At 34.8% G+C, this 15,937-nt stretch overlaps 1 long non-coding RNA gene across 1 annotated transcript in view; it reads left to right on the forward strand.

Moving 5' to 3' along the window:
- Positions 1-734: 734 nt before the first annotated feature.
- LOC119468062 overlaps positions 735-15,937 on the forward strand; it is a 22,500-nt gene continuing 7,297 nt past the window's right edge. Inside the window, exons 1-2 of the long non-coding RNA XR_005196687.1 lie at positions 735-1,557; positions 8,796-8,980. This is a non-coding gene — a long non-coding RNA (uncharacterized LOC119468062). The remainder of the gene's footprint in view (positions 1,558-8,795; positions 8,981-15,937) is intronic.

The following is a 15,937-nucleotide window of genomic DNA, read 5'->3' on the forward strand; positions in this document are numbered from 1 at the left end:
ATCACCAAGGGGACAAAAGGAGTGAATCTGCTCATCCAGGTCATGCACCTTTCCCAGTCTTTGTACTCTGAGCCCAGAAACTTGAGACTAAGTGGTCAGAATCAGCTGATAGATATGTACTAGCCACTTGAGTTAATTTGGGTCGAAGCTTTTGCTCTTTGGTTGGAATCGTGGGTACCATTATCTTTATAGCCAGAATCCTTAGCTTACAGCTACTGAAGAAAATGCTTAAGGATCATGAAAATGAATTCAAATTTAGGAAAATGACCTTCTTTCCAAATTTTATGCCAAATTCAATAGTTTCAGCTTGGAATTGCTGTTGAAATGTCTTTCACTCTTTTGACCTTCTTTACCTCTAGTTCACTGTCTCAAACACCTTGGATTGGCTTTGTCCATATTCACCACTGTCAAATCCTCCTTTGACAGTTATCCAGTGACCTTTTCTCCTTCCCTTTTCAGAATGAGATAATTTACATAAATGCCTGTAGCAAATAAACAAACGACTTACTCCAGTATAGATTCCCATGAAGCTAAGGCAAAAAAAAAAAAAAAAAAAAACACAGAAGCAGAAGTAGCAAGATTTTGGTTTTTTGAGCTTATTCCCAAATTCTGTTCTCATTTTGACTTGCGGGCTGTTGCTTATTTCATCACTGCCTAAGTTTTGTTCCTCCGGCTTATGTTTCCTCTTTCAGTCCCTCAAAATATGCATTATATAAACTTTCAACTAGGTTTATTGGAGACTAGGTATGCCGGGATGAGTACTAAAGAAAAGCTCTAGTTTGGCTTAGGAATAAGAAGATCAGCATTTCCTTTCATGTAGAGAAGGTTTCTAAGGCCTACTTTCTGATATCTTCTTACATAATATGGGATAATTGCATCTTTTTAAAAATAGACCTAATGCCCTTTGCCTGGGGCTAAAAAGAAAGCCTTTTTGGAGGTGAATTAGTTCTACTTTTCAAATCTATTTCGTATAAGCTAAGAATCTTTGGGAGAAGACAAGCTGGCCTTCACGTACTTTTTTCTTTTCCTGGTTTTTGGATGGATGACCCATCAAAACTTGCCAAAAATATAATTGAAATATGCATTTTCATCTGATGGAGGAGTCTATAAATTGTTGAGTAATCTTTTAGAGTTTTTCAAATCTGGCAGTCTGCTACATGCACCAAGAGAGAACATTCATGAAGAAAATGTATTCTTCACTAGTTACTCAATGTGAACATAGAGGCTTCTTCACCCAGCCAAGAACTCAGCTATATCCTGCATACAAGTAATAGCCATTAGTATGTAGAACAACACTGATTTTTATCAAAAATGAAGTGAAACATGTCATGTTTATGTTTGTGGAGGCAGTGCCTCCACAACTGACTATATGAGGCCAGTGAAGATAGTTCTCTGAGATGAGGCCAAAGCTTAGGGTAGGCAGCCATAAGGATGGTGGGAAGTGTTAAGAACCCTGCCACTGTTAAGACCAAATAGGAGTCTGGATACGTTGAAGAACCCTGCAGGATGTTTGCAACATATGGGAAGAAGGAGCTGTCCAAGCAAGGTGGTACCCTGGTATGCCAACAGTCTTCCTTCTCAATTTGATATTAAAAATCTGTTAAAAGAGCTTCATATTTTTGCAAATAACTCTTAAAAGTTCAGGAGTCCTTCTTTTTTAGATTGTTTATTTTTAAATGTAAGAAAATATTGTTGCTAATGAATATGTATGTATTTTAACACTTTAAAAGCTTGTAGAACCCATTTAAATGATAACTTGTCAAATGAGTAAATTTTCTGTCTCTAAATCACTCTTACTGGTTAAAGCAAAAGATACCTGTATTAATTCTCTTCTGTGAAAACAGCATCCAGTGTTTTACTGACTGATGGATGCTGTGCAATAAAATTTGCCACTTTAACATCATTCTTTGGACTAATGCAAGGATTAGAGTTTCTGGAGCAAAGATATCTTGTGCTTATATATTTTATTATTTTGGCATGAAATGTTTTCTGCTGTGTTGGGAAGCCACATGTAACTTGGTGTTCTTTACCTTCTAAAATTTAAAAAAAAAAAAGTTAGCATTGCATTTTCCGTACTGCACATAAAAACAATGCGATGCAATCTGAAATCCTTCCAACAGAGGGCTCTATGGGTTTGATTTAGATCAAGAAAGAAAGAAAACTGCTTGGCTTTAGGTTGCTATAGTAAATTCTGTATTATACTTAAAAATAGAACTGATAAAAATGGAGTCAGATGAGTTGAACTGGAAGAATCATCCAAAGATGAAATGTAAGATCTACCCTTACAAGACAGAATTTCATAATTCTTTGAATTGATGTTCTTTTCAAAAGACAAAATATATTTTACCATCTATAAATAAGAAAGTAGGCAAATGAGAGATAATCCATGCTTTAAAGTACTATTAATATTACCTCATTCAGTTACATTTAAAAGGAAAAGAAGGAGCTACCGCATTCATTCCCTTCTTGGAGACATTTTATCTTTGCTGTTGGCAAATAATTTAGTGTTGGTATAAGCAGATGTATTATGTACGTAAAATGCATTGTAAATATTTAATACACGAAATATATGTTTGCATACATGCACAATGCAAAATGTTACTAAAATATTTTACAAAAGAAGTGATACTCTTTAAAAAGTAAAGCACAAAACCATAAGAAAAGCTGACGTGCAATATATTTTGTTACCTATGCCTGCCACAAAGCTTACTTTTCCATGTTAGGTCTAGTTTTTAAATTCTATTTTCAGATTGTAAAGGCTTACAATATATACATTCAAGCAAAGTAAATAATAAACTAAAGCAATAAATTACTTTTGGACTCTAGATCTTTGTCTCCTGATTTTAAGAAATGCTACACTATATCTGATCTTTTTCAGTGTTCTTTGAAATGCATGGGCTCAAAGCATTTGGTAAGCAGACAGATTTTAAAAATTTTAACCCATCTTATTATGTCTATTTAAAAATGTTTATTTCATTTGGTGTAGAGATGCTTTAATGGCACAACTAATATTCTATTTAAATAAATATTTTTGAAGTTTGGACATATTTTCTAAAATATACTTACCTAAAAATTCCAAAATTACATTTCAAAAATACTAAGTATCATTTAGAAACACTGACATCTTAATAAATGCTTGTATTTACAACCAGAATGTTTGCTTATAGATTTTCTTGAATACAGATGCAGATTATAATTTATTTTTCTGGATAAACCATTAGTATATAAATATGCAATGCATACAATCATAATACATAATACTAGTAAATGTACTTTATATATATTTATATTCAAGTATATTGTATATTTTTAACTAATGCTATATTAATTTTTTTGGTATGTATAATCCATATTTTTTCAATAAATATATAGTTATTTTTGATATAATGGCTTTGACCTAAAATTTTGCTTTTATCAAACATAATTCTTCGATCTGACAACATTAGTCCACAAATTTCCTGTTCATTTTGAATAGTATGTTTATAACATATAAACATGATCTGCTATGATCTGTTATCAAGCAGATAAAATTTGGTTTGATTATCTATAAAATCATTTTCAATGATTTTTTTATTTGCAAGACATTTAACAAAGACAGAATACTTTAAACACAATTGCAGCCTGGGTGTTCTTATGGAGTGTGATTAGCATTTCTTATATATTTCTACTTGTCTTTTGTTTTCTTTTTTTATGAATCATGAAAGAGCGATCTCTAATAAGATCCAAAGAAGATTCAAACCAAAATATTTACAGTTCTATAAGTTATTTTCGAAAAATACAGAAAGGTTGTTTTTTGACATAATTTTACTTAGGGAAAATATCTTTTCTAAGTTTCATTTCATTTTGTTTAAACTATCTGGAGCATGAATTATGACTTTTGATGGATTTCCTAATAAAGATTCAGTAGCAGCAAACAAGCTTTGCTTCATAGGGCTGCTATTTTCATATTATAAGATTTTACATGTATTTCTGGAATTCTTACTTGTAAATTCTTCCAGAATATTTTCCTCTTTACAAGTAGAGAGAATTATTTTATTTGATTTGTTTTTACTCATCAATGATGAACTTAAAGACATAGCACTGTGCCTTTTGTTCAGGAACTGAAAGTGCAGAGGACAGAATGCATATGAAACACATCTAAACAGTATCCTTTGCTAAAATGATTGTCCTTGTTTTTGGCTGTGGGGTCCAGATATTTTCATAACTTTGTCCAGGTGGAAGTTAACCTTCATCAATATTTTAATTTTTTAATTTAAGAGATGATTACATTGAAAACCATGTGAAATGCTGAGCTAAGATAATGTAGACACATTTAGGACTCAATTTTGATTAAGAATAACAAATATCTGTATCAAAGCCCACTATTATATAATGTCAACAACATGTATCTATAAGTAATTTTTTTAAAAAAAAGTAGTCATAAGTACTACACCCCATTGAATTTGGGGTCTAGTACATAGATTCTGGGCCAAGGCACAAGTCAGCATTATTTACATCTGTGAGTATTGCTTTTGTGGTTATATGAAAAAAAAATAAGAATAAAACAATAATATTTTCTAAAACTAGCACACAAAGGTAATGGTTTGCTTTGTGCACCTGCCAGTTTGGGTTGCTGTTAAAGCCACCCTGGAAATTCTCCTGTCTTTGTGCAATATTTTATGCTTTTCTTTTCTTCAGGGCAGATTGGTTCTGCCTGCACTTTATTCCTGAACCCACGTTCATTCAAAATGGATTGCCATACTTAAATGCTCTATCTAGTGCTACTGCTGCTGCTGCTGCTGCTGCTGCTGACTAATAATGCCCCTCCCCCACTCCAGCTCCCACCCCATCATACTTGGGTGATCTCTCCTCTCCTCTTTCCTCTCTCTCTCTCTCTCTCTCTCTCTCTCTCAGGCACCGGTGGCCCTATTGTCAACAAAGAATGCATAATGGTGAAGTACTCAGCAGTAATTTTGGTGATGTTTTCCCTTGCATGTTTTGAAAGTATTTCTGAAGAGTATAAATAAATGTGCCCTAAATTCTCCCCCTTTCTCTAGGCTGATATTTGGAGCTAAGCTCTCATTAGAAGGGCAGCCTCAGAACTGCAGTGGCTGAAATGCTTTCAGGGAATAAACATGTGGCTCAATGACTCCCTCTCTTTTTAATAATATTAGCGCCATATAGATTTAATAACGGGGTGGTTGAAAACATTTTGATGATGGGGCAGTTTCTCTGATCTTCCAGGGAAAGCATCTGATTTGCTCATGTACCAATTAATTATTAAAGCCACTGAAAATACAAGCTACTGTGCTTCCCTTCTGGAAACGGATGACGGGTGTGTGTGTGTGCGTGTGTGTATGAGACACATGTCTGTGCTCTTGGGCTCATGTTTAGACATATCTGTATATTACATAGAAGGGAAGCTTGGCCAGAAATGTCTTCATTTTGACCTTGAAAGTCACTGGCAATTTTCTGTGTGTGTGTCTGGTAGAGTAATATTTCGATGTAATAGGAGCATAATCCTTTTTCTTTTCCCTTTTAAATTTTTCTTCCTCTACACCATCTAAATGGGCCACAGCCAACCATCACTTTTAATTTTATCTTCTGTTTCTTGCCTGTATTTTATTAGCACCTTTTCTGTTTTACAGTCTACTCACTGATATGGCACCAGATCTGTTGTAAGCAAACAATACGGTTTTGTTTTGTGTTCCAATAAACACTGTTCTGCTGTATGGCGTATCCCCTATATTTTGTACCTTATTTGATTTGGTTAGGCTTGTGGAGACTATTTCATGCAATATAGACCTAGGTTCATCCTTTTTTTCAGATTCTGGGGCTCACTAAAGTTTTAAGGCAAAGAGATAGCAGATTTTTGGGTTATTGTAAAATTTGTTGCTTTGTATTGTGACAATAGTGTTCATATGCCTGACATCCTCATAATAATATTAAGCTCTATTTTTTAGTGTGATGTACTTTATACATTTGTATAAATGTCACAGCCTGTAATCACTTCCTTTGTCATCGACGATTAATCTAAAAAAATCGAATAATTCACTGCCCCTTGCCATTTACATATCGTCTGCTGCCATCTGCTCTTCTCAGCAGCAGTAAATGATGGGTAATTAACTCAGTGCCTTTGTCTTTCCCTTGCTGAATGTCTGACACATATAGATTTTTCTCTGTGTGTGTGTTTGTGCGCGTGTGTGTATGTGCATGTAAGAGGAAAAGGGAGGGAATGACAGAGGAAAGAGCAAAAAAGAATGAATGATATTGCAAATATAGAAGTCAGCACAAGCTAATTTCAGAAGAAAAAGCCAAAGATACTGGATCAGAGAAGGAACCATATCTCAGGACCTCATGTCTTCTCAAGCCAAAGGAAAGAACTGCTAGAACAATGGCTGCCTTGCACAGGCAAGAAGCGCTTTTCTGAAATCTTAGAGGTCAAGGTCATGATGCAAAATCAAGTAAAGTTCCATAAGCTATTCCATCTACCAGCGTCAAAGAGAGATCGTGTAAACGAGACCAAGTGTAGGGTACCCACGACCCACGTAAACGTTCTAATTAACTTCTGAACTGGTAACCAGAATCTCTCTTTTAGGAAATGGTTATAGAAAGAAAATCTCAGTTGGTATTGACTCTTAATAAATTTTTTAAAATACGAAATTTCAAGGAAAACTTACAAGAGCTTGTCTAACTGGGAAGAATGTAGAAATTCTTATTTTGAAAAAAAACCAATATCACTATCCTGGACTTCCCCAAGCTTCAAATTAAATTATCAATTCCTCCTGGTGCCACTCAAGAGTGCATTAGAAAGAAATCCCACACTATTTTGAATACTTTATATAAAATATTACTCTAATAATTTTTGTTTAAGACATATATCTTGTTACATAAAAAATTATTTGAAAGGTGATTAATTTTGGTAATACTAAAATAAAAGTAATTAAAAGATAAAATTTTAAGGAAGATAAGAATTTGGCTTGCTAAGACATGATTTTTATGCTAAATAAATTTAGACCATATAGGCCAAGTACCAGAAATCCACCATAATCTTTTCCACACAGAATTACTAAAGCTCACTTCAAATAAAGATGATAGTTTTTGCTGTTGGTAGCTTAAGCATGCTAAATCCAGTTCTTGTTTTCAAGGAGTTTACCATTTATATTTGTATATAAATACTACATATATAATATTTATTAATCAATCAGTCAAAGGAGTAAAATATGGGGATTTAAGATCATTATCTTGTATTCTTTAAGATTTTTGTCACTCTGTGTTGTCAAGGTTTGAGTGCTTTTTGAATTTACCACTGAAAGAGGAAGATCAACACCAAATCCAGAAAAATCCTTGGAGCCCTTTTCAGTGTGTATAGGACTTTCTATGTGATACCTTTATCATGAATCCTGGCACTGTATCTCTACTTTTCTGTCTACACAATGGCTATGAAGACACTCTCCTTTTTTTTCCATCATGAATGTCATGAATGATCAAAAACATTTACCTTTTGGTTTAATTGCAGTATTTTGTGGTTAATTTTTCTTCAGCATCTATCACCACAAGATATCTGAAGGTTAAGCAATTGGCCAATTATCATAAAATAACTGGACACCATTGGAAGGCCATTGAGTTGTTAAATTACATTTTCTACATCAGTTTAAAATAACTTGCAGAGATGACTGAATATATACATAATGTGATGAAATAACTAAAAGATCCTCAATTACTAAGTCACTTAAATAAAAAAAGAAACGTTATGAATGTAAAAACATGGACTTCATTTCTCAGGGCTGTGTTAACTATGTGAAATACATGTACATTATAAAACTATTTAAATTTCATAAACTTTTTATGACTTACAGGTAGATTTGTCAGCATCTAATTGAGTAAGAGATTCTTGAAAGCTTTCATTGCAGTCGTTAATTCAGCATCATTGTTCTCTCAGGCTGTTACGTGACCCAACAGGCTGGGAGAACAATATTGCTGAATATAATTGGCATATGTCAGCAAAATATAATTAGTAACAAGCCTCTTTCTGAAATGCTCTTTTTGTTGGTGAAAAAAAGTTGAAGATTTCCTCTTGGATTAAATTATAGCTTAGATTTCTCTTTCATTTAATTTTGGTAGATCTTAAAAAACAAGATGAATTAATTTAAATCTTGATTCAAGGAAATATATTGATTTCCTGTGTTGTGCTAACACTGGGAAGGGATTTCTTTCCTTCAGTGGGTTTTTAGTTTAATTCTGGGTATGAGAGCATTTTGTATAAGAAATATGGAGCAGCGCATTATCAAGGGCTATTCTGAATATCCAGGCTAAATTAATCCTCTCCTGCACCACTGAGTTTTGAAATAGGTTCAGTGACCAGCCATTTCTGAGGGGTTGCAAAGAAGCTGCCACAAAATCAGACTCTCAGATTGCAGCTTCCTGCTTGGGAGTTTCTAATACCAGAGACACTGACGTGCAGACAGTCTTTGTATCCTTTATCACAGCACCTTCTATATGCTTAACTCCAGGGGTATTATGGCTAATGTTGGTAATGGTGAAAAATATGTTACAATTGTCCTCCAACTAATAGTGTAAGGAAGAAGATAGATATCTTTCACTAGAGACAATTTTAGGGGAAAATGATACTGTGATATATAGCATTTTAAATGGAAACAGAGTATATACCAAATTGCTTTTGAGTGTGGTGGGGGTGAGGAAAATAACTTTGGAAAATTTCTTCAGAACCCAAGGTTGAAATGAAACATTATTTTAATGAAAGAAAAATAACATTTTGAAATGCAATTTCACCTAAGAATGTTGTGACTTTGCAGTCATAGCCAAGTCTGAATGAGTGGTCCCATCTGACCCAAGCCACAGCTTCAGAAGCACAGCCCTGGAGGAGTAAGGACGATGAGGAAACAGATGCCTAGCCATCCATATTGACGAAAACCTGTGCTGGCAACCCACGGAGTGCCACATATCAAAGACAGGTCTTGATCACATCTTCATTGCCAAGGTATTTCTCTCACATTGTTAACCTAACCCAGCCTCACACCTTGAACTTCTTCCCCACTCATGCTCTCACTCTGGGTCTGAGGTTCCTGGACATTATTCCTGCCTCCTAAATAGCCTGTTCCTAATATTCCTGGCTTATCAGCCCTCACTTCATTCTGTTTTTTTTTTTTTTTGTTCCAGGTCCTGTGTTTCTGGTAGGTTCTCCTCCACTCATTTCTCCTCCACATGGACCACAATTGTCCAGCATTTGCATTATTTATCTCATGCACCATCATCACCATTTAGTGCACAGAAGTCATTTTCAACATGGAACAGCTCTGCACATAAAATGAATTTCAAGAGGCAAAGAGACAGGGTGGAAAAATCGATCTCTATACACACACATAATTTCTTTGAAGTCTTATGGGGAACTGTAGCTTATGCAAACTTTTGGTCATTTTAGATTTATGCAATGAAATACAACCTGCTTAGCAGAATTAGTTGAGTTTGAATAAAGCTCTGGTAAGTCATGAAAATAATCACAATGATTCAAAGGAGACAGAGGTAAAGGCCACGAACAAATTCTGCTTTTTCAATGATATGTACCCATGAGAAATGATAGACAGGAGCCAAATAAACTCATCACAAATAGGAAGGCTGTCACAGAGAGGTGTGATGTAGCAGCGAATTCTAGTTAGATCAAGTGATAGTGAAATGTAGGCTACAGAAAGATTTGGTAAGTGCCAATCCAACTTCTGAAACACATGAATCAAAGGGGTGAATATATGAAATTAGCAAATAATTATCTGCTTTATTAAAAAATTTTCAGCAGTTTCAATTAAAAAATAATTCCCCTTGTTTATGAACACTTTAAGTTTTTCAAAATCATAGTTTATATGTGATCTTTAGGGAGGCAGATTGATAGAGTGGAAAGATAATCCCAGTGAGCAATGATGACAGGGCAGGGCAATGAATCTTGACAGGCCTCAGTTTTCTCATCTGTAACATGGGTCAGTGATTTGCAAACAATAGCTTGTGCAGGTGTAGGGATGTCATAAAGAGACTGACAGTCATGGTTTCTAGGTTTTTTTTCCCCCAGATTTTAGCTAGATTGACTCTAATTTGTATTTTCCTTTTTGACTTGCCCATGATTTTTCTTTTCTTTTTTCTTTTAAAAGCAAGACTCCACAGCTGAAAAAATAGTTTGAAAACTTTTGTTCTAAATATACTCAAGAGTTGTAGCATGGTACATAGAGGTAGGTAGGTTTTGGAACAGTTAAACCTGGTTTGAATCTTAACTGTGGCTCAGGCAGAGTTGGAGGAGACAAGAAAACAAGCTAAGAGTTGTATTTTAGAGAGATGGCCTTCCTAGAGCTATGAAGGATGGGTGTGAAGGAATAGAATCTGGAAGCAGGAAAAGCATTTACATTTAGAAGATGTTAGAAATAGTTTACACATGAAATAATGAGCTCAACTCAGGCAACGAGCGATAGAAATCGAATTGGAAGTATATATTTAAGAAACATCAGGGAAGTTTGAAAGGATAAGTACAGTTAAGGTGTTTAGGACAGGCAAGTAGTCTAAAATGATTGCCCACTTTCTGATAACATTGATGAGCTGGGAAATCCAGAGAGGTACACTTTCAGGGAAAAGTATGATGAGCTCGTGTTTGTAATGTAGGATTTGATGAACCAATTGGGTATGTCTACCAGGGTCTAGAGTATAGAAATGAGATCTGGGTAACAAGGGGAAAATGAAAATATTTTATGTATGAAAGTACAAAACTCATTAGAAAAGACAGTGAATAAAAATTTTTCAAAACAGTAAGCTCTGTGAGCAAGCGTGAATGTCCTTTGGCATCCATTGTGTGTAATTAATTTTATTCCTATGTATCTAGAATGATGTTAGGTATATACCATCCTGCACAAATTTTAAAAATAGCCATAAAACCACTGCATATGTGTTTTGTGGTTCATAGAGGGGAACCTATTAAGAAACATGTGAAAAAAATCCAAAGCCCCAGTGAGGATGAGTGATACCCTGAGGAGCTCACAGTGCAGTGTACGATATGAACCTGCTTACAGATAATGGCAGTGTGAGTAGAGAAGTGTAAAAGGATTCAGGCAGTGAAGCCAGTCAGCTTCTGGTCTCTCTCTGCCTCTCTGTCTTCCTGTGTCTCCTGCTCCAGCTCTTCATCTCTGTTTCTCCCTCTCGGTTCATCTTTCCTCTGTCTTGGCTTCTTGACCTGGTGACCACTCATTATAGCAAATCTTCCAGCAGCTCCAGGATGTTACCATTCTCCATGTAGCAACCTCAGTAAAAGAAGACATATCTTACTCACCAGCTCCAGTAAAATTCCCTGAAATAATTCATGCTGGCCTTTTTGTAGATCTTACGCCCTTTCCTGAACCAATCGCCAAGGCTGTGAGCATGGAATATGCCAGTTCCCCTGGCCTATATCAGGAGCTGCTGAAGGAGTGGTATAAATTCCAGCAGTATAAATTCTACGATGACATCCTCTTCGGAGGAGCATGTGGAGTGGAAGCAGGCAAAGAGGATTCTCCTCCAAAGGCAATATCGTCATAGAAAAGAGGCAGTGCTATCAAGATCAGCAAACCTCATAGATGGCTGCCCCTACAGCACAAAGAGCCAGTGACTGCCATTTCCTTCAGGAGCCAAAGAAGGCTTCCTCATGACCTGGACAGGAGAGATTGGACAGGTTTTCCCTAAGGTCATACAGCAGTATTTAGGGACATGAACATTCTTGGTGATGGTGGTGGGACTGAACTCTAAATCTACCATCTGGAGCTAACTATACAAAAGACAGAAGGCCAAACTTCAAAGGTTAGCCACATTTATAAACATGATAATTAAGTTGTACCTTCAACTACAAAGAGTGATATGACATGCCTTTTTTGCATCCTTTAGTTTTGGGCTGAGAAACTTTGGAAACAAATTATGGCATTCACAATTTTAAAATGGGGGACAGAGAAATGCATTGATTTTGAAATGGCAAACCAAAGTAGCTTTCATAGTTGGAAAATAGGGTAGTTCTGGGTTGAGAACAAAGATTCCCAAGAGAAGGCAATATCACACTCCATTCTAAGCAAAGACATTTTGGAGGGCAATTTTCATAAACTGAGAAGGGTGGAGGAGATTAATAGGTTGATATAAATTGATAAGAGATCAAGTTTGGGCATGTGGACTTAAAATCAGAAAGTGATGAAGAACCTTCCAAAGCAAAACAAACCAAAACAACTGCTCTGAAGAGCAGAGGATTTGTCTTTAAACAAGATAATACTTTTACTTAAGAAACCATCAAATAATTAGACAAAGTCTATACAAATAATTAAAAGTCTTTTAAAAAGTCTGTACAAATAATTCCAATAGAAAACTGGACTATTTGCTTTCATTCTCATTGTGAATGTGACCTGAAGTTTTGAATAAAAGTAGTAATAGGGAATTCTTTTAATCTTATTTATTTAAAAAACTTCAACTTGAAATTGAGAAAGAATTATTTTCTGCTTAACAGGTCAAATGGCGTATAGCAAATGATTTTTGAGGAAATGTTTTCAATTTCAAAATAAATTGCTGAAGCAATAGAACAGCAATTTTGGACAAGTTAACTTTGTATAAAAATGATTGATACTTTTATAGAGAATATTTAGATAAACACAAAAGAGTAAGCATAGGTTAGTACATTTAAAGAGTTTTAAAAAGAAAAATAACTGTAGAAGGTTTATATATGTGGCTGAATCTTGTGATGTGATAGAAGTAGAGACAAATGGTTTTGACATATATTAATTCAACCTGAAATCCCATATTTAAAAATCAATCCTCATACTCTATAAATACAAAAAGGATTTGTACCACAAAATCTAGTCATCCATTTACATATTAATCAACCATTCAACAAATATTTCTAGTAATGCTTTGTGCCAGGCACTTTTAAGAGTTCTGGGGGAAAAAAGAGTCAATAAAATAAAGGCCCTGATTTTGGGGAAATCATAGTCTATTGTGAGAGTGGGATGTGTAAATAAATACTTACAATTTTTCATCCATGCCTGAGGATTCCCATTAGTTTTTTTCCCAGTGACATTAAGATGGTTTAGTCCTAATAAAATGTTCCATTTTCTTTTAAAAGTCATTGTGTACCCTACTTTTAAGTAGATACTAGGGCTCCTTCATCTAAGGTGAATAATGGCAAGTTCCTCTGGGCTTTTCCTGGGACAAAACTTGGGAGTGGATGGCCCACTATTTTCTTGCACGGTTTCATATCTATTTTGCCTTCCCAGAAAAGCATGGCCCTGAATGCATCCATTTAACAAAAGAAAAATAGTAGCTGCAGAAAAGGAAATGGCAAGAAAAAAAAAAAAAAGAGGAGCCATGGCTTAAAGATAGAAAGATTCAGAAATGTCTCAAAAATATTTAAGAGGCAATGAACTCAGGGTGTGTGTACTGTAGACCCAGATATAGAAATCTTGACGAGATAGTCTTGAAGTTATTAGGAGAAAAACTGAAGGAAAACTAGTAAGAAAATCTGTTTTTCATCTTACGGAAGAACAAAATATGATTTCAACTTCCAGCAGCATTGTTATTTAGAAACATAATATTCAGATCATGGAAAATAGCGTCGTGTCCATTTCTGAGGACTATATTTTTAACTGCAACATTGAAGAAGTCCATTGAACAGAGAAGGATAAGATGAAGAAATGTCTAAGTTATCCTCCAATTCTAATTGTTAGAGACTAAGTTAACTTAGAGTTTACCATTTAGGTTAAATATAGTCCCCAAATGAAAGAAACAGAAACAAATACTTTCTGCCTCTCCCCATTTTTTACTTTAGGTGAAGGATGAATTCAGTACATCTTACTAAAAGAAATATCAAGATTCGTTTCTGTGAATTTGTACTTAAATGTCATTTTGGGGAAATTATTTTTATGTGAAGACAGGCCAGCAGGCAGTAGAAGTTGAAAGATCTCGAATGATATATAGCATGAAGAAGTTTTTAGTAAACTGGAGGCAATTATCTTTCTAGCAAAGCATATTTCCTCCAGCAATAGTAAGCACTTGCCTTGAACAATGCAACCAAGTGTTTGGCTCAACCATTTAACTTTAAAGATTGTATGTAAAGGAAGTGGTTAAGGATATATGTAGAGTTTTCTCTAAGTGTTCATCTCAGTGTTATTTTTAATAGTGAAATTATAAAGAATCTACATGCCAAATGTTGGAGAATGCGTTAAATAAATTATCCAAACAATGCAATGTGTAATGAATAGTTTAAATGGAAAGCTATTCACATCATATTGTTAAGTGAAATAAATCAAATTAGAATGAATATATCTATATATCTATATCTATACCTATATACACAGTCTGAGCATAACTATGGGAGGAAAGTATTGAAAAAGTAATATGTAATTATGAGTTTCTCTGGGTAATGAGGTTAGGGATGTTACATTTTAATTTTCTCTTTTTGCTTGCTTTCTAACTTTTCTTCAATGAAATTGTATTGCCTTTGTAAAGATAAAAATGTTTTTTATTTTATTTAGCTTTTAGGTTCAAATTATACATGTGCAGTTTGTTACATTGGTATTTTGTGTGATGCTGTGGGGTATCACTGGTCTCATCACCAGGTATGAAGCATAGCCCCAATAGGTAGATTTTCAGCCCCTGCCACAATCTCTCCCTCCCCACTCTAATAGTTCTCATTGTCTGTTGTTCCTATCTTTGTGTCCATGTGTACCCAAGATTTAGCTCTCACTTATGAGAACAAGTATTTAATATCTGGTTTTCTCTCATTAATTTGCATAGAATAATGACCTCCAGCTCCATCTATGTTGCCGCATGGATGCAACATGGCCTTTTTTATAGCTACATAGTATTCCATGGTATATATGTACCACAGTTTCTTTATCCAATCCACCATGAATGAGCACCTAGATTGATTGCATGTCTTTGCTATTGTGAATAGCACTGCAATGAACATACAAGTGCACGTATTTATTTTCCTTTGGGTATCTACCTAGGAATGGGATTGCTGGGCCAAATGTTAGTTCTGTTTTGAGTTCTCTGAGAAATCTCCAACCTGCTTTCCACAGTGGTTAAACTAATTTACATTCCTAACAACAGTGTATGAGCATTCCTTTTTCTCTGAAGCCTTGCCAACTTCTATTATTTTTTAACTTTTTAAAAATAGGCATTTTGACTGGTATGAGGCGATATCTCATTATGGTTTTGAATTACATTTTCTAATGAATGGTGATGTTGAGCATTAAAAATATATTTTGAAAATATAATATATATTTCATATGTAGGATGTGAAATATGTATTTGTATTAAGTAATATATTAATATATCTATATCTCTTTGTAAAGCACTAATTTAAAGATATATTTGTCAAATAAAGATGAAACTTCATGCTATTTTCCTGTTTATGTGTAATCTATCACCAGTTGTGATCAGTCCAGTACTATGTTCCAACAAAATTTTCTTTGGTTCCTTGAACATACCATGTTTATTTCCATCTTGGGATCATTGCTTAAGCTCATCCAGCTGCCTTATGTATTTTCTGAGATCTTAATGGTGGCTCGTTTTCATTGTTCGGGGCTTGGTTCCAGCATCAACTTCATAAAGAGAAACTCTGACTACCTTCCTTCAAGTGGCTTTCCGTAGTCTCTCTCTATCTTATTCCTCTGTTTATTTTCCTCAAACCTTTGCTCACATTCTGCACTTATTTTGCTTATTCATTTGTATGCTTGATAAATGTCTCCTCCTCTAGAATGTAAGCTCCATGAAGGCAATGGCCTCCTCAGTGATCCCCTAACACAAGGTCTGACATATGGTGGGTAGAATGAATTACTCGTGAAAACATCTCAGCAATGATGACAGACATTAAGACTTTCATCAGAAAAAGTTGAAGTCCAGTGTTGGGTAGAGATAAACTTACTTCAAGCTCTTATCAATATGAATGTGTATT

Source organism: Cebus imitator, unplaced genomic scaffold (assembly GCF_001604975.1).
Source record: "Cebus imitator isolate Cc_AM_T3 unplaced genomic scaffold, Cebus_imitator-1.0 Scaffold373, whole genome shotgun sequence".
In the NCBI taxonomy this organism is placed as follows: domain Eukaryota; kingdom Metazoa; phylum Chordata; class Mammalia; order Primates; family Cebidae; genus Cebus; species Cebus imitator.